A 19,439-nucleotide genomic window follows, 5' to 3' on the forward strand; every position below is an offset into this window, starting at 1 on the left:
CCTGTACTGCTATTTCCTGCAAATCGTATTTATCTTTTTAATGTTAACCATATATGTTAGAATCTTTTCACTATTTTCCTTGTAAATTAATTAACATCTTTCTTTTTTTTTCTTTTCTCAAAGACAATGAGGCATTCAATATATACAGTACATGTGTGATTTTTGGTCAAAAACGAAGACTGCTTATAAATGAGAGTAAAGACTGAAAACTAATATTTACTATAATTTGTAAATGTCGCTCCCTGTCTGGGTATAGTAGAATTTCAGCATCCTGTGGTGAAGGCCACAGACCCAATATCAACAGGATAAGGATTTGTGGAGAAACACTAACTTAGAGAGTTAGTTAGCATGAATGTAGCCAATAATATTTCAATGTGCACCTCATTACAAGGTAATTCTGAACAAGTGAAATTTAATCTCATTATGCAATTTGCTGATGTAATGTATGGCCCCATATACATCACATAATCTGATTTTGATGTTTCACTCTAGTTAACAACTATGTAGCTCCATTGCATGTTTATACCTGGAAGATATTTAAATATGACCTTTTTTAATTTCAAAACCATAAAGAACATAAAAAACTTCATATGTTTGACATTTGCAGATTAATGAATATAATTCATAACATATTTCTCCTCAGTTTAATACCTTACCACAGAACACAGGAGGAAGTGGACAGACGGCTGTCTGTGGGCAGGGGCTGTGTTTGATTTGGCGCAGGATGTGGTTCTTAATGACCCAGCTGGATGCAAGCAATGTGGGCTCAATTTCTTCCCTGTCTGCTCCAGTCTCTGTGAGATGCTCCAATGTCTGTGGTGGGTCGAGCATAGGAGCAAAGAGGTGTTAAAATGCCTGCACATAGCGTAAAACTTGGCAAAAAAGTATACAGTAAATGGGTGGAAACCACAGGGATAGCCTTTCATGCAACATACAAGTCACATACATTTAGTCTGATAGCGACGGCATATTGTTGTGCTGCCTTTGCAATGCAAAATTAGACTTGGAAAGCTCCAAAAAGAACACTGGCTAAGTAGCAGCATTTGAATTTGATTGGTTGGAAAGCTTTGTTGTTCCAAATAAAAATAAAAAAGTGACATGAATGTGAAATTTATGCTGACTCTTAACAGTAGATCATTCTCTCTGAACCAGGTGATAATATGAGCTCTCTACTACATTTAATGAACAACAGAGCTGAGCTTCAGGGAGTTCCAACAAAGTACCAGTGATGCAAACCATCCAATTGTTGAAATTGTTTTCAAATTACAGTTTGCCAAGGCTCAAGACTGCAAAAAACGGTCTCAAATCAAAAACATGTGATGTTTGAGATCAGCCATTATGGTGTAATGTTTCCAAAACAGATCTAACTGGGGTAAAGCCTGGACTTCCTTGAACAGAATAAAAAGCAAAAGCTGACAAAGAAAATGGGCAAAACTCATGTGGTAAATAAGAACTGGTGGGATTTGTTTAAGCCTGGTCGAGAAAAACCTTGAATAGAATAAAAAGTGTTCCATAACTCTTATGAAAAAAAATAAAAATAAATTCCATATATATATATATATATATATATATATATATATATATGCAAATAAATAGAGTACCAGTCTGAAATATGGACACACCAAACTGATATCACAGTGAAATCAGAAACAGTAGGTTGACTTTTCTTTCGGTAAAATTGGTATGTGCTTACCGAAATGCAAAACACTGCCCCAGTGGCCAAAGCAGTAAGTGTTTTTGGGTGTATGGGCATATGTGAGCTCCATTTTCAGTGTGACCACAAAGGGGCGCCAAAAGCGAGTAAGAAAGCAAGTTGTTTTCAGCTGTACAGGGTGTAATACAATGAAGAGGAATGCATGTTTTATGAACTAAACCATTTATCATTTCCAAACCTAAATCAAACCATCAGTGGAGTAAAAATGTAATATTAGATGGAAAATGCAATATCCGAATCATGCTTGTCACTGATTATTAATTCCTGGTTTCAAAGCAGGATCTGAACCTGGGTCTCCCACACTGCTGATGCTATGTGCTTCCGGTCACGCCACAGGGGAAGGTAAACATGTTGGAGCTGATGCCAAAATGTCTGATAGGAGATGCCACTTGTCGGTTAGTTGACATAATACGGCTGATCCTGGGGTCTCGGAACTCTTGGAAACAACATGCTGACTTACCGTGTGATCATGTTGGACACACCTGTGTAAATGTATTTTTGTCATGATCCTAAATGCATTGTTGTCTCAAGGCTTATGCTTAAATACTTGAAATTAGCTTTGTTGACACAGACAGACAGACAGACGGACGGACAGACGGTCGGATGGATATATTGTATACTGTTGATAGATAGACAGATACTGTAGATAGATAATGAGTAGGTGTGTTCGAACTTTTCACTGGTACTGTATGTGCAAAATCATGTTAAAAGAGAGTTAAAAAGGGATCCAGCCTGCCCTATAGCTGCATTTTAAGGATTAACTACCACAGTAATCAGAAAACTATGCAGTTGGACCCTCACTTAAATTCTGTTCGGCTGGTGATTTTAATGGCAGAAAATGGTGGTCTAATAATTTCTTAATCTAGCTCTAGCTCTGGCCTCTGTGTGCTCCCTTGTCCATAAATAATGCTTAAAGGAACTCGACACTGTTGTCATTATAATCATCACTGTTGGCTCGCCTCATTAGAGGAACCCCAGAGTATGAACATGAAGAGTATGAAGAGTATGTGTTTAATCCCAGATATATTTCATAATTCACTTGCTTTAACCTTTACATCACTGTAGAAATGTGGAAATGAAAGCTGTAGGTTATTTAAAGTGAATAAAAATGTATTTCAAATGGTAGTCAATGGCTCCAAATATGAAATGGACATGAGTGTGTGAGAGTTTGGATAGAACATTCAGAAATATCTCTGTGGGGGAGTTGGTGGCATCCGTCTCAAATTCTGACACAAGTGCCATCACTGTCATCAGCTTGTTTTGATTTCATTTTATCTCTCAGCGCAACCATTGTGAGACGTTGGCCCTCTTCAATTACAGGAGCCCTTCCTGCATTATTTCCATGGGAAACTGGGGGCCGCAGATCCACAGTATGAAAGTATGTATATAGTCACATAAAACCATGCTCAGAGGATTTAGAAACATTTAGTCTCTATCTCCAAATAGCATCAGAGCCCTAGAAAAGAGCAAAAGAAGTGTTGTACAAATCCCTTCTGATTACTCACAATGCAATCTGATTAGCCTCAGATTGCATTGTGAGTTTTTGACGACAGAAATTCTGATCATGAAATGTAAAACATTCTCTGCTATTTTCTCTTCACCTTCTTCTTCTTCTACTTTTTTTTTTTTTTTTTTTTGAAGCCAGTCTTTTATTGTGGGATAATTTATTTCAGATAACCCTGTCCCTACACAGCACATACAACACAAAACAAACTGTGTTGCACTTTACATGTCAGTCAGACAGTCTCTTCTTGTCTAAGTGTCTGAATGAATGCATTCTTGTGACAGCGCAATGAATGGAACAGACTGCAAGTATCTTGAGATGCATTTTTTTGTTAAAGTTTGTTATTTTAAACTGAGACTTCTTAAATGCACAAGGCGCTAAAAAAAACAAAACAGTAGGATGCAGCGTGATGGTCAAACACGTCCGTGTAGTGCATGTTTAAAAAAAATTATTATAAATGTTTTTTTTTTTTTACGCACAGACAGACGCAATGATGCGTTTGGTGTGAACGGCCCCTAAGTAGGTACATTTTGGTCAGAATATTCTGCAATAAGGATCAGACTTTATGCCACAACTCAAAAGTCTGACTGCTTCTTAGGCCAGACATTTTTTAAAAAAAACAAAAAGAAGCTTACTAAGATGTCTGAAATTAGTTAAATAACTAACTATAAGCTGTCTTTCTTTACTAGAACCTTTCTAAAGTTCTTTCACTAATGTTAGCACTTCCATGTACGCATGGTGTCGGGTTCCCTCACTGTTGTTCCCTCTGCATGAATGGATTAAGTAAAATGAAGATGAACATTGTTTGTCTGATCACTTTAATTGGAGAACTTGAAGGTGTTAGTCTGCATTAACATGTCTAGTCAGGGGGATTATGACAGGGATCAAGCACATTTATAGCTAATGATGCTGCTTTGTCAGGTTACCAGAGAGTAGAATTGCCAGACAGGGATAAATATATGGTAGACAAAAACACTATACAAAGCATGGAACACCAATTTATATATAACAGAGCAATGAATTTCAAACAGATATATCCTTTTTGTATAATTAATGTACTCTTTTTCATTGACTCACATTTGCATTTCATTGCAATTTTTTTTATTTATATTTACTAGGCTGACATTTTGAGGATTTACTCCCTAATGTTGTTTATATACAAATCTATTTCAAATTTTCATTTTGATAAGCTTCTTTAGTTTTGTTTTAAAGAACAATTTAAAAATGCTATAAGGTATAACCTCATCCAGAATGGTGCATGCCATTATAACATGACAACTGAGTTAATCTAAAATAAAATAATATTTCCATTGCAGGAGCAGTCTTTTATTAGGTCAGGTATCATTTCCATTATACCTTTAATAACATGACAAAATGAATTTTCAAACAGGGATAAAAGGAACATGTACTTACTGTAGGTCTGTTCTGACAACCCATTCTCCTCCTGGTATTCTGTATAATACTTCAGCACTTCATGTTCCTGTGTGTATTAAAAACACACATTTACAATATCAAACTGATAGGCTATATTAATGCTAAAAAGAGAAGTGAGTGTTTAAAATACTAACCAGATGCAAGGTGCATATGCTCAAAGCCAAATATCTCTATAAGACTTATTTAGATGGAAACTTGAAGTTTCAAAAACTGTCATTCTGAATGATTACTATATTAATGTACCATATTTGCAGGTACTTCAGAAAACACCACAGTATTGCCATGGTACCTGTCCAACTTTGGTACTTTCATGTACTTTTGGTTAAAAAATGTATTTTCCTGCAGCTGTACACGCAGGTGTTGAACTTTATGAAGACTTTCTGAATCGCTGGCAAACGATAGGATGCATTTGCAGGTTTACTTTGAATGGACTGTAGGTAAAAATTACACTTCATCCAGCGCTCTGTTTGTTCTACGTTTCTAACGTATCCAGTTACTGTTTACTTTGTGAGAAACCGCTCTAAACGATTCAGTGTGTGAGTGAACTGTCTGAATGATTCAGAATGAGCCACGAACCGATTTAGATCATTTTGCTGAGCTGTTTGAATGACTCATTGAAAAGAACAGATTCAAAAGAGTGACTCATTCACCGATCCAACGTCGCTGATTATAAACAGCTGATAAAAAATAGCAGATGGGTGACCGAGTGGTCACATGATATCTGTAACTTTTCTCACTGTTTGTAAGAATGGACAAATCACAGTTGTTTATGATTACTGAATGATGTTTTTTTCTTTTTTTTAAATATTTTATAGACATTGCTAGGTCGGGTTTCCATCGACAGTTACAAATCCATGGAATTATCAGTTCTTTTATAATTTTTAGAATTTACAATGAGACATAACGTCCTGAGATTAACAAGTAGGAATAGCTGCGGATCGGAGATCCCCAAATGGAGGAAAATCTCCAAAATAGGGTGGGTTACTCCAAAAGGGCTGTGGTTACTCCAAAAAGGGGTTGTGCCGACTACAAAAGGGGTGTCACTTCCACTCACAGTTAAGGTTAGGGAAAGGGTAAGGTTAGGGACTCCCTATATCTTGGCGATTTGGAGCTCACGCCCTTTTTAGAGCAATGCCTGCAGCTATACCCTTCTCGATTTTAATGCAGGATTCGACTTTCTGAGACATCACGCGCCCCCTTGAGGAACGTTCTCCAAGGAAACAGTGGCTGACAACATTTACAATTTAGTTCTTTTCTAATCCTCACACAAAATTGTTTGACTTCAGAAAACTTGGCATGGACTATTTCTAAAGTTCTTGGAGTTTGACAGTCCCAGATATCGACTTTGTGTTCCACTAAGTTCGGAACAATGTGATGGCGGGTTAATTAAATAATTTTGGGTGTGCTAACCCTGCTTATATTTTGTTGTGCTGTTTGTTTCTGTCACATCCTGGAACAGATGGTTATACTGTAACAGTGGTTTCACTAGTTTTAAAATGTATCAGATTAGAGGAGGCTGTTGGGTCAGCCATTTTTAACAGTATTATTTTTCAGTTGATGTCTCGTAAAGTATAAGGTTAATATTTTGTACTGAAAGGTGTTGTGCCTTGGCCTTGAACTTGTCCATTCTTATTTTTAAAGTAGACTTAAGAATTTGATTTGATGCTTCAGTGTTGGGTAGTAACTAAATAAAGTGACACTACAAAATGTTTACTTTCTGATTTCGTTTTTATTGCATCCTGAATTAAATGACTTTTTACAGTAGTTAAGTTAATTGCTGTTGTTTATCACTATATTTCAACTCCGTAATATAAATGAGGGTGTTTTAAAGTTGTATTAGTTTTTTTTATACAACAACAGTTATTTCAGGTCCTTGAATCTGATTGGTCGAGAGGTGTTCCAAGAGTGCTGATAGCTCACACCATCAGCACTGGTACGCTTTACTGTTTATTTCACTCTGCTTGTGCTTGTGGCATTCCAAACTAATGTGTAAGAGCAGTGCAGATGTGTAAGAGCAGATAGATGTGTGAATTTTCATTCATCCCTGTGACATTAAATATTTGAGGCAGGTGGCGACAAAAGATCATCTTGTGTGTGCTATGAACGAGTTGAGCTGACGTTGACAAAATGTGTTATTCAGTGAACTAGTGTCTTTGAAATCAACCGGAATTGTCTCTCACTCCATGATCGCGCCATGATTATTACTACACTATAACTGAGAAATAGGGTTAAACTAACAGCTTCAGCATTGCTGCCAATCACAGCTGAGAGTCACGATAGACGGAGTAATCAAACATGGTTAGGTCACCTACCTGATACAGTTTCCGAGTTGGGAGATGTAAACTTTCAACATGGCGGAGGATAGTCTGGTTTCTGTGTTGGTGTCAAAATAAGAGTTGCCCAAGAACTGTTTTTCTCAGACAAAAAACAAACAAAACAAAAACACTTCATTGTGACTGAAGTACTCATAGGATTATTCAGATAGCACGATAGCAGCATCACTCCATGGTAGGAGTGGATTACTATCACACTACAGCTGAGGAAAAGAGTTAAACTAACAGCTGCAACATCACTGTAACAGACACTGGTAATCACACGCTCAGTCACTCTCTCTCATACACACATCCGTGTTTCACCGAAAAGTTGTGAAGGTCAATTCACACTGCCCCAACAAACGCCAACGAATGGCAACCAACATGTTCGATGGGTTTTGTTGGGTCTGTGTTTACCCTGTTGGCGTTTGTTGCCATTGTTGGCGTCTGTTTTCACTGATTCAACATGTTCAATTGTCAATTGAAATATTTGAGCAGAGTGGTATGGTTTTCCAACAAACTCTGACGTAATCTGACTTTAGCCATTGCCATGACAATTAGTCCTTAGTTTTTCCCTACTTATATATTTATTTATTTACTTGTTCATTGAACTGTTGTAAAAAAGCAATACCACACTGGCAATCATGCTGTATTGTCCATCTATCAGCATGGCTGTGATTACCTGCGGCACGAGGCCACGGCCGAATCACAGCTATGCTGATATTGTAGCTGGACATACAGCACTGCTCGTGTGATATTGCTTTAATATTAAGTATACATTTTTATGTTCAATTCAGTTTTGTCACCATTATTGTTAGTGTCACTCTAATTATGACTTGTGATATTAATTCTGCAATAAGAACATCTGATTGCACAATTAAATTTCATCAGATTGTTATATTTGTAGAAATATTTTCTTCTTTTAATAGCTTCAATGCAGTAAGCTTTGTGTTTGAAACCTGTAATGTAGCTAACTATTTTTAAAAGAGTAGCAAGACTGTAATTGAAATTATTAGGAGCTTATAACTTGAGAAGCTTCAGTTTCAAAGTGCTCAAATGTTCATTACAAGCTTAATTTGAATATAGGTTAGGCATTATTGCACAAATGCTGTTTCAAAATGAATGAACCAGAACAAATGGCAATGGCTTCTGTTGTCAGACAGCTGCCAGCTTCCCTTGGCAACAAGTGCCATAAAAGCGTGTGAAGGTCAGGGCCACAGGAGGGTGGCCTCTCCACTGCCTATGTATCTCAGCATGCACTGTCCCATGGTACCCAAAACCCTGTGACCTTCAAAGATGGCAGCTGAGAAAGATGAAAAGATTCACGTGAAGAGTCAGTTGAGATGAACAGGGCTCTTGTGACATCTTTGCTTTAAAGCCCAACATTTCTTGAAAGCACTGCTGTGTTTGGGCAGAAAAGGTGAACATGTGAAAAAAAAAGGCTGTATGTTTTCTTTGGTGTTTATAGAAAGCACCATGCGATGCACATCCAGACATCTGCAGTTATCCTGAAACATGTTATATGTTTCATTCACACTCCTGGTTCATTCTGTGTTCCTAAATGTGGGATTTGTTTATGCTTTTATTTTGACCCTAGACACTGTACTTGTCTGAAATAAAAATGGAAAAGATAAAGCACTGAAAAACAAATAAATAGATAAAAAAAAAAGTTAAAAAAAATGCATGTTTACAAATCCCAAATTATTCAAGCAGTCTAGCTCTACACAGAGATACATTTCAAGCATCAGCATGCATTTAATGACAGTTTAAACTAGTTTTGAGGAAACAGGGTTCACCAAGAGGTGATTGTAGTGATTGTACCATTGTAGTTGTTACACGGATAAATAAAGAACAGTAAGAGGATGAACATGATGGCAAAAAAAAAAAAAAAAAAAAAAGCAGCTGGCTCTGACAGATGATTTATTTACTCTTTAATGCTACAAAGCCTATCTGCAGTGTGTGTGATGTCGCTAAACAGGTATGTAGGGAAAAAAATAGAAGTACATTCAGACAATCCTTGATATACACTCACTCTGTATAGGTCAACAGAGAATGGTCAGACTGATTCGAGCTGACAGAAAGGCTACGGTAACTCAGATAATCACTCACAAAATTGTAATGATCAGAATTTTATCTCAGAATGCACAACATGTCGAACCTTGATGCGGATGGGCTACAACAGCAGAAGACCACGTTGGGCACTTTATTAGGACCATAGTGTTCCTAAGAAAGTGCTCAGTGAGTGTAGATGTAAGGACACATATTAGGATGCATGCAAATAAATCTGAGACAATAAAAGTTAAGGTACTATAGCTTAAATCACAGTGCAATCACTTTTGATGTTAAAATATTTTCTCATTTCTATTTGACTTCCATTTTCCACGGTGTTTTTGTCATTGCATTATTCAGATGTGTTTATGCCTCTCAAAGTTCCTGGCAAAGCTTTTCAGAGCTGCATAGTTTCAACGCAGAGGTATAAATCGGCCTTAGGAGTTAAAGAAATACAAAGAGAAAGATTTAGTGTATGCACGCCATGAACCATGATATTTGGCAAGTGTACCTGTGTCTTACATTCGGGACACACTTACAGTTTGAGCCCGACTCTGCCAGGACTGAAACTCCCCAAAGTGGTTTATTATCCAAAATGAGTGGGCACTCAATTATATGGATAGTTTGACAGGTAAAAAAGGTGTGCTGAAGCCCTAATTAATTTTTTTAACAGTAGGTTTTATGAACATGCCATCATCATTTTTTATTGGAATACTTTACAAACTGTGCCCCTTAGCAAACTTTTAATTTACTTAAGTTTTACTTATTTTCAAACTTACTGCAAAAGTGTACACACGTGTTCCTAAAATCATCTCCAAATGGGGCATCAACCCAATACAAGAAGCCCTGCAACAAGACTTCAGAAATTCCTTTCCCTCTCTGTAATAACCCTTCTGGATGGAAATCCCAGCCTTTGAATTGCAGAAGAAACAAACTTACACTGTACTACGACATATGTTATAGTGCTGTCGAGAGCAAAGGGAAGAAAAGCAAAGAACAAGGGATTATTCTAGTAAAGAGCAGGTGTTTGGGTAGTTCAAAGAGTCCATAGATGAGGCAGTGTTTTCTTTACCACGGCACTCTGCTTGACTTACTGATTCCTCTCCCTCTCCTTCTCTCTCTCTCTCTCTCTCTCTCTCTCTCTCTCTCTCTCTCTCCACTGAGGGGTCTTGTTCTTCAGTCAGGAGTGCCGTTATTATCGGTAAAGTACTTTTAAATCCACTGCTGCTCAGCACCAGGATGTCTTCAGCATGATAATCCCATGGGACAGACATCCGTTACTCCTCTGTGGATCTTCCTCATGCCTGCCATGCTATCAACAGCTGGAAAAGCAGTTCAGAGTTTAAGATCCACACACTATGTGGGAGTTAAAGACTCTCACCATACAAAGGGCTTACAGTAATGTAGTGTTATTTTGATGAATGTAAGTTTAAAAAAGGTGTGTCTAGCAAAAAAACCTTCAAAGTGTGCAGAAAATCCCGTATCTTATTTTATAAAAGTTTTTTTTCTAATTATCCTTAAATCAAGATACATTAACTTGAGAAGCAAATAATTTTACACAATAAGACATGTTTTTAGGGGATTTACAGTATCTTAAATACAGTTTATTTTTCTTACCCCATGGAAAATAGTTTATTCTTGATGGAAGCATAAATCTCACTAAATTGTTGATTTCTTGTTCATGTGACATTTATTTTAATTTTTTTTTTATTTTGTTTTGTGTCCGTATCTATTAAGTTAGTCAAAAATACAGTACATTAAAAATGCAGTTCACACAAACAATTACTTGAATACACCTCTGCTATGATGAACATGTTTCCAATTTCTGTGTTAAAAGTCATTTTGATATTTTTCTGGGACTTTAAGTAAAAAATGTCTAAGTGGTGTAACCGTTCGGAGACGAGTCAAAAATAAATGTATAAATTAATAAATTAAATAAATGCTGAAATGATTGATAATAGAATTGTTGGTAAAGCAGTTTTTATTATTATTTTGTTATTATTTTGTATTTTTTTATATTCCTATTTGAAATACTTTTGTCCATCAAATCAAAGGTCAGGGAGTATAACCAACATTCAGGTAAGAAAAAAAAAAAGAAAAAAACAAACAAAACAATGATGACCCCTTTAGACCCTCATGACTTTTTTAAATGTAAAAATTTTTTTTTTGAAATTGATGACTTGGACCAAATTATAAAGAAAAGCAGCCAATAAGTGCCCAGCATATAGATGGGAACTCCTTCTATACTGTTTAAAAAGCATCCCAGGGTGATACCTCAAGAAGTTGGTTGAGAAAATGTCAAGAGTACATGTCTGCAAATTCAAAATCAAGCATGTAATCAATCCAAAAATAAAAATGCTAATTAATAAAGCAATTATCTTGAAACAGCTACTTCCTTATCTGATGAATGACCTTTGCTTTGGTTACCTGTTATCTAGAATTAATCACAGGGCTGAGGGGTGTATTAAAGTCATTTGTCCACAATGCGGAGAACACAACTGTACGTCTATGATTTATTTCTACTTTTCTGGACTCAGCAGCTCAGTCCTGCAGTGTAGCTCCAAACCGTGATTACATGGGTGCTTATAACTGATGTTTACTTGGATACCAAATAAGAAACAGACACACAGAGGAAAAGTACACAGCGCTGCAGTTAATCTAAAGAAAAAAGTTGACATTAAAACGGCAGACATGATCAATCAGGTGAAAATGAGAAGGATGAGATTAGAAAAAACTGTTTTTTAGATCTCTAGACCTTTAGTTGCTGGCGTATGGCCCAGGTGCTAATTCTGGGAGGTTAAAAATGGATTGATTGTTACTGTTTATTCAGCACATGAGCTGAGTAATGAGGTGCAGAAAACATGAGCCAGTGAAAACAGGGTTTAAGAGAGACGCATTTAATGCATTGGTTATTTTGTCCTTTGGGTGGTTTGCTGTCTGACACAGGGCTCGATGAAGCAACTGTCTGTTGAGAACTGATAATTATTCTTTGATGTGGTGATTGCATTACCAAAACCGCATTTTTTTAATTTATTTTTTTTTGGTCTTTTAACAAAAAAACAAAAAAAAAAATATATATATATATATATATATTTTTTTTTTTTTTTTTTTTTTTTTTTTTTTTTCACAAAACTTGACTGCAAAATCTATGTGTCTGCACTGTAGATGTGCTAGCTAAATATTCTCAGTTGATTCCCTTTTATGGTGAAAAAAATAAAAAATTGTCTTGTTAAACTTTTGGAGCATAGGGGGCAGTATACACAAACATACGGCAGAAAATGGAGCAATAGGGAGAAAACGATCCCTCCTGCTAATTCTTGGAGATTTGAATGTCTACAGAGATTGGGATAGCAGGGCAGCATCTTGAGGAACCTTCATATCTACGTCAGTATAAAACAATATAACAACTTAGAAACATTGACTAGCAGAATTGCAATACAGTGTTTCCTTTTAAAGGAACAGTTTACCCCAAAATAATCATAATTTACTCACCCCCATGTTGTTCCATACAACTTACTTTTTATTATTATTTTGGAACACAAAAGGAGATATTAAGCAAAATGTAAGCCTCAGTCACCATTCACTTTTACTGCATCTTTTTTCACTCCATACAATGAAAGTGAATGGTAACATCTTTTGTGTTCCATGGAAGAAATTCAAACAGGTTTAAAACAACATGAGAGGGTGAGAAATGACAGAATTTTCATTATTGGGTGAACTATCCCTTTAAAAACTTACAATGTTAATGTAAATGACATATTTTGCACCCAAAGTTGATTTATGCCTAAGTGTCCATATTGTCACAACACAATAGCTGTGCTTTCTTGGACAAAGAAAAATGTAATCTAAATGAACAAACCCTTTATCAATGCTAATTGTACTTTGAAAGTCAATAAAAAACATGTTCGCAACCCATTTTATTCCAGTACTGTACCATATTTCAGATTGAAACAGGATATTCAATGAGGCAAAATTGTAGGCCGGTTCTTGATTTTGTCCATCGGGAATTGATTAGGCTAGATCATGAAAAGGGGAGGGGAGGGGTTAAAAAGTAAGAGGGTTTTATGACGTCAGTCAAAAAGGACAGTCATTTTTGAGGCAGAGCAATTTATTACATTTTGCTTATGAAGAGAAGCTTTTTGATCAGAAGCTACTTCAAATCAAATCATTTTATTGTCACTCAACCATATACACAAGTGCAACAGTGGGTGAAAGTCTTGGGTGCAGTTCTGAGCAACATAGCAGGCATAGCAGTCATGACAGTGATGAGACATACCAATCTACAATAAACATCACATTTACACAACACAGTTTACAAAACTAATATACACATAATTACACACAACACAATATACAAATAATAACATACAATGTACAGTATACAATACACACAATATAGAATACCCAGTATACAATACATATAATATATATAAAATATACAGTAGGTTGTATAGTGTTGTATTGACATTCAGGCTGTCGGTTGATAGTCAGTTGCCAGTGTGTTGTTAAGAGAAAATATAATTGATGATAGTCCAGTGTGAGATTAATAAAGTGCAGTGCTGATGTATACTGATCGTGAGAGATCAAGAGTTCAAAAGTCTGATCACTTGGAGAAGAAGCTGTCATTAAGTCCTGATGCTGCGATGCCGCCTGCCTGATGATAGCAGTGAGAGCAGCCCATGGCTAGGGTGGCTGGAGCCTCTGATGATTCTCCGAGCTTTTTTTACACACCGCCTGGTGTAGATGTCCTGGAGGGAGGGAAGCTCACCTCCAATGATGTGCCTGGCTGTTCGCACCACCCTTTGCAGGGCTTTGTGTTTGAGAGCGGTGCGGTTGCCGTACCAGGCAATGATGCAGCCAGTCAGGATGCTCTATGCAGTGCTGGTGTAGAACAGTGTGAGAATGCGGTGGTTCATTCCAAATTTCCTCAGCCGTCTCAGGAAGAAGAGGTGTTGGTGAGCCTTCTTCACAACGGCCTCTGTGTGGACAGACCATGTGAGTTCCTCAGTGATGTGGACACTGAGGAACTTGAAGCTGCTGACCCTCTCCACCAGGGCTCCATTGATGGTGATGGGGCTGTGTTAATTAAGCCACAGCGAAATGAACTGAAAATATTTTTAAGCACTGTATTTTAAGTTGTGTGGCAGTCTGAGTCAATGCATGAGAGATCATGAGGCTGCTTGGAAGATGCAGAGAGCTGCTCAACCGACCCACTGCAAGTCACTATTCACCCGTTTCAGTGATGTCACTTTTTCCCCACAGCCGCCACATTTGTGACCATCAGCGGGAGAAAACAATGGCAGTGAATGGAAAAACACCTCTAACACGATATCAAGAAAAACCTCAAAAAATGCTTTTGATACATGCCAAGTCCCAGGAAAGGTGTAGTTATGAAGACAGGACAAATATTGCCAAATTTGACTTTCGCAGACATTTAAATATATTTTATCCACGATTCATCTCCGTACGCCGGTGAGTCTGTTGTGTGACTGGCAAGTACACACGTCAACCGGTACATCACCATAAACATCTCTCATTCAGAAGTTACAAATGTCTTTGTGTTGTTTTCTGTTCTGATTTGGTCAAAATATTACAAAATGTCTGTGATGTTCCTATCTGTATTAAAGCAAGAGCTGCTTTTAAATCGTTAATAATACACAGAAAGCAACCTTGGCATATTAGTGAATATGACTAATATGTTTACATTGTAGTCTGATGGTGTGAATAAAAGATGTGCTTCATGATCTCATGATGTGTTGTTTATTGACTAACATTATTATATACACATTACATATATGCTATATATGCTATATATATATTCATATTATAGTGCTTTTTCTTTCATTACAACATGTTACAATTATAACATACCTTTATGCAGCCTGGGTGTTATGAATAACATTGTCCTATGTGCATTTTCAGTTTAATTGTATACAAATCGATGATGTTATAAATATAAATGACACATGTACAGATAACTGACTTGTCTGAATAAATGAGCAAAGACCCACAAGTGTTTTATCCCTGCTCTCCCCCTTCATCGCTGCTTGACTTTGGCAAAATGAAGTCATGTCACTTAACTGATAAAATTTTATTGAAAGAAAAATTACATTTTTCACCTGCTTTTGCTGCATTCCACAGCACAGCACAATGAAGTAGGGGTGTGCAGTGGAGCCATATCTGTATTTATATCTGTATCTGTTCATATGACAAAATTATCTGTCTCTGTATTCGGATTGAACCGGGTGTAGGCGGGGCTTAAACCGGATGTGCGTCAAAACTAAATGAAACGCCCATTTTTAATTTTTACTCTTACATTTATAGTCTCTATTAATAAAGTATGCCTTGTATATGCCTTTTCATAATAATAGCCTAATAATAATAATAATAATATACAATTATTATTAAAAAAAAATATTATTTTATTCTTTTTTTTTTCTTACCAGATGAAGCTGAATTTGTAGGCTGCATTTACTGTGGAATATGTTGTGGTTTCTCCTGGTATTTCTGATATTAATATCTGCATGAAACAGAATTTTAGTTTGTCTGTGCATGTATAACAACATTATTTTGGAGGCAGGAGGTGTCAAGCAAAATGTGAAATGTTAAGCACACATTTTTGCAGTGAATAATAAATACAAATTCAAACAGTAAAAGAAATTTAAATAAAATCAATATAGCATACAAACAGGTGAAAGTCTCATAAGTCTATAAAGGAATTTTTACGATAGGACACCATTATTTAGTTAAATAATAATAATAACAATAATAATAATGATTAATAATAATAATAATAATGTTAAATTTAAATCATGCCTTAACAGAGTTAAAGAACACTTAACATTCTCAAATTTAGCACAGCTTAAAGAAGAAGAAGAAAAACATGTTTCAGTTTCTTTGTTTTACATAAACAGGAATATTCCGAATAGATGAATACTATAAGGAGCATTTAAACTTTTTTTCAGAATAAAGTCTTAACCAGTTAATTACCTTAATCGCTGATGTGAATGTAAATGTGGTCAACTTTAAGAGACGGCTAGACAAGCTCCGATGTGAAATCATCACTTCAGGTCAGGAATTTAACATCGCGCTCAGGTTTAGGCTATAAATAAATACATGAGAATCACATGTGAATTGTGTGATACATTGACAAAGGCATTTCAAGAAGTGGAAAGTGTACATGATGTCGTATCTTTGTTAATGTTACACATTACAAAAGCTCCAGATGCGCACTATTAACAGAGAGAACGTGCAAACAGAGTTGAGACCGCGGCCATCCGATTTCATTTTCATTCATAAGGTTTACAATTTAGAAATATTGGCTGCACAGATTCATAAATTTGTTGTAATTTTGGATATGTTTATTTAAAATGTCGCTTTATCCTGTGCTTTCTGGATAATCAGTCAAGTTAATATTTTTTATATTATTCGGATGAATCCATTATTCGTTTTGAAGTCATTATCCATGCCTTTCCAAATAAGGTATTCGGCTTCAGGCTCATCCCTACAGTTAAGAAATATGGAATTTTGGTCACAAACATGGTGGCGCAGTTATACAGTGATATCACATGAAACAAGTCAATAAGAGTTCGGAATGTTTCCCCTAAACCCTTCGGCATCCAAACTGGGGTAGGACACCTTATAAGAGCTGCCAGTACGCAAGAATAGCTGCGGGAACTGTGACGTCATTTGTGCATGATTGCCCGGAACGGATTTGGGCGTATTTTGATGAAGTTATGTGTATTAAGTTCTGCTAGAAACCCAACCAGGTATTGGCCAGAGCACTTAAGGACAAATAAGTACAGCGTTTTTATAACTATTTATTTTCTGATAATTTTGTTGTGTTATATCTTATTTCCACTGTGTTGTGGCTTAATTTCATTATGTTGTAGCTTCTTTCCATTGTTTCATGGTTTTTCAGTTGTGTTGTGGCTTAATTTCATCGTGTTGTGGCTTAATTTCGTTGTGTAGTGGCTTATTTCCATTGTTTCTTGGTTTTTCAGTTGTGTTGTGGCTTAATTTCATCGTGTTGTGGCTTAATTTCGTTGTGTAGTGGCTTATTTCCGTTGCGTTTTCAGCTTTTATTTGCTTTGCTAATTTGGTGTTGTGCACCCCTCAGCCACAACAGGTTTCTGATACAGATTTAAAGTCAACATGAAATGGCATTTGCAAAACATTTTACTTCTGTAATGTGATGCATTTCCAAGTAAAACAGAATATTCAAAATGAAAAAATGCAGGGCAGGATTAAAAGGTTATCTGAGAAAGTTACAGGATTTGTGAAAAATTACAAAGACACATTTTTCATTTTCTTTGGCATAAAGTGCACTGATGAATCATACATATTATGGCCACGTCCACAGCTAATATGTTTTTGTCTGAAAAAACGTTTCCCCTATGTTTTAGCCTTCCGTCCACACTGAGATGACATTTTTGACAGCAGAAACTGAGCTTTCCAAAACGCTCTCCCAAGTGGATCAAAGTGGATGAGAAAGACAGAGATATCTGAAAACGATGACATATTTGTTGTCATGTGATGAAGTCATGTGATCCATTAAACCAAAACATCAAGATGGTGGCATGTGTTATAGCACCGTTGTTGTGCCTGATATTCACTTTGATGCCATTGGTAAAGATAAATGGTACTTCATACAACATTCCTTTAAAGGCAACAGGAATTTTCTTGGAATTGGTGTCATTTGACAGAACACGAGGCCAATTGCATTTCAGACCATGAATGCAACAGAGATTTTTCACATGCGCAATAAGGGGATTTAAGGGTTTTCATGTTTCACTGTGGACAAGCAACTTTTGGAAAACACTTGAAAATGGCAGTGTGGACAGAGAACGTTTTGAAAACTAAAACGTTCTCAAATTTACAATGTGTCCGGATTCATGTGGACGTAGCCTAAGACCAGGAATGTGTATAGCAGAAAAGTAAATAGGGTCAGTTTTGTTTCATGTACCCAGTTTTTTTCTCTTCACATTAACATGCAAGCAGCATTTATATGTATGCACAGTTTTTTTCAATCCTCCCTCCATCTCTTGCTGTCTCTTCTCTGTCTGAATTGAGTAAAAAGCAAAGGGTTTTGGTTCTCTACACATCTCTCTCTCCCTCTCTCTCTTGCTTTCTGAGGGATGCACAGCCTCTGTGTTCTAGGACAGAAATAGCGCTTAATAATGAAAGATTTATGTTGAGTAAGCTTGTAATTACATGAAGCAGTAGACAATTAGGTGCCTCCCTGACAAGCTCAGTGACTTCCTTCCCCAAGAATCAGGCTTCCTCTCTATTTTCTTCAGACCTGGTGACTATCCTATCTGTCTGTCTGTCTGTCTGTCTGAAGAACCACTATAATTGTAAATGCATACATGCTCTCTGGAAAAATAACCATCCTATATTGATTTTAAGAGCTGGACTGGCATGAACTAGTTGTGTTCAGTAGAAGACCATTTTGTTGATGTCAGTAACCAATAGGGAACAGGTATCTGGTTTCAGCCCTTTCTCCTCCAAACACTGCGGCTCAGCCTGTACCTGTCCATATCAACAGCCTGCCTCCACTGACAGCTCAATAGACTCCTTATTCCCCCTGCAATCAGCTTACAGCTGGTAATTACAGACAATCATGTAGGATCAGGAATGTGTGCATGAGTAGTCCAGTGTAGCATCTGCTGTCCTGGTGTGCAGCCCAGCTTGTGCACTCAGGCGTGGGACAGCTGTGCCTTACACACAGCTCAGAGTAACAGAGCAGCAGATCTGATGTCAAAGGTAGTGTAAATATTGTGTCTTGGAAGCAAATAAAATCACAGACGAACCAAAGATCACCTGGATCTTGAAGAGCTGTATGAGCTGAAATATTTAAAGTCTTTAGTGTCAAATAATAATTAAATAAAAAATTAATAGTGATGTCCCAATACATTTTTTTTTTAGAACAATTCTTCATTTTTGGTACTCGCCAATACCGAGTCCGATACCTGTATTTTTTGTTTTATTTTGTCTGAACTTCACAACAACTGTTTATTTCAATTCAGATACCGGTGTCGGGGCATCCCTAAAAATGAATATGTGTTTAATTGTTGCAGTGTTAAAACACATACATCTATCCCAACTTAATGTGTATAGACAGCTATTAGTTAGCCATTTGAAGGTTGATTTCCCCAAAAAGTTTAAACAGTGTGGAGCTTTCAAAATATTGCTAACATTGGCTGAACCAATGGAGTGAGTTTGGGGTGGGACTGTCTGTTTTCCTGACCAATGGCAGATGGGGTAGTGTTTGAAAAACTTGTTTGAAAATTCATTAGTTGTTATTTAAAAAGTCATTATTTTTGCTCATAATTTTGTTAGTGGACACTAGTGGTGCAGTTATTTTGGGTTTACTATTCCTTTAGTATCTGAATTATCTGAGAAAATAAATATTTAAATGTAAAAA

At 36.6% G+C, this 19,439-nt stretch overlaps 1 long non-coding RNA gene across 1 annotated transcript; it reads right to left on the reverse strand.

Moving 5' to 3' along the window:
- Positions 1-673: 673 nt before the first annotated feature.
- On the reverse strand, positions 674-7,065 carry LOC127423466 (uncharacterized). The gene is made up of 3 exons (XR_007894323.1): positions 6,965-7,065; positions 4,632-4,698; positions 674-813 (listed from the first exon to the last, which is right to left on the reverse strand). It is a non-coding gene; the product is annotated as an uncharacterized LOC127423466 (long non-coding RNA).
- Positions 7,066-19,439: the final 12,374 nt, after the last annotated feature.

Source organism: Myxocyprinus asiaticus, chromosome 32, assembly GCF_019703515.2.
Source record: "Myxocyprinus asiaticus isolate MX2 ecotype Aquarium Trade chromosome 32, UBuf_Myxa_2, whole genome shotgun sequence".
Taxonomy (NCBI): domain Eukaryota; kingdom Metazoa; phylum Chordata; class Actinopteri; order Cypriniformes; family Catostomidae; genus Myxocyprinus; species Myxocyprinus asiaticus.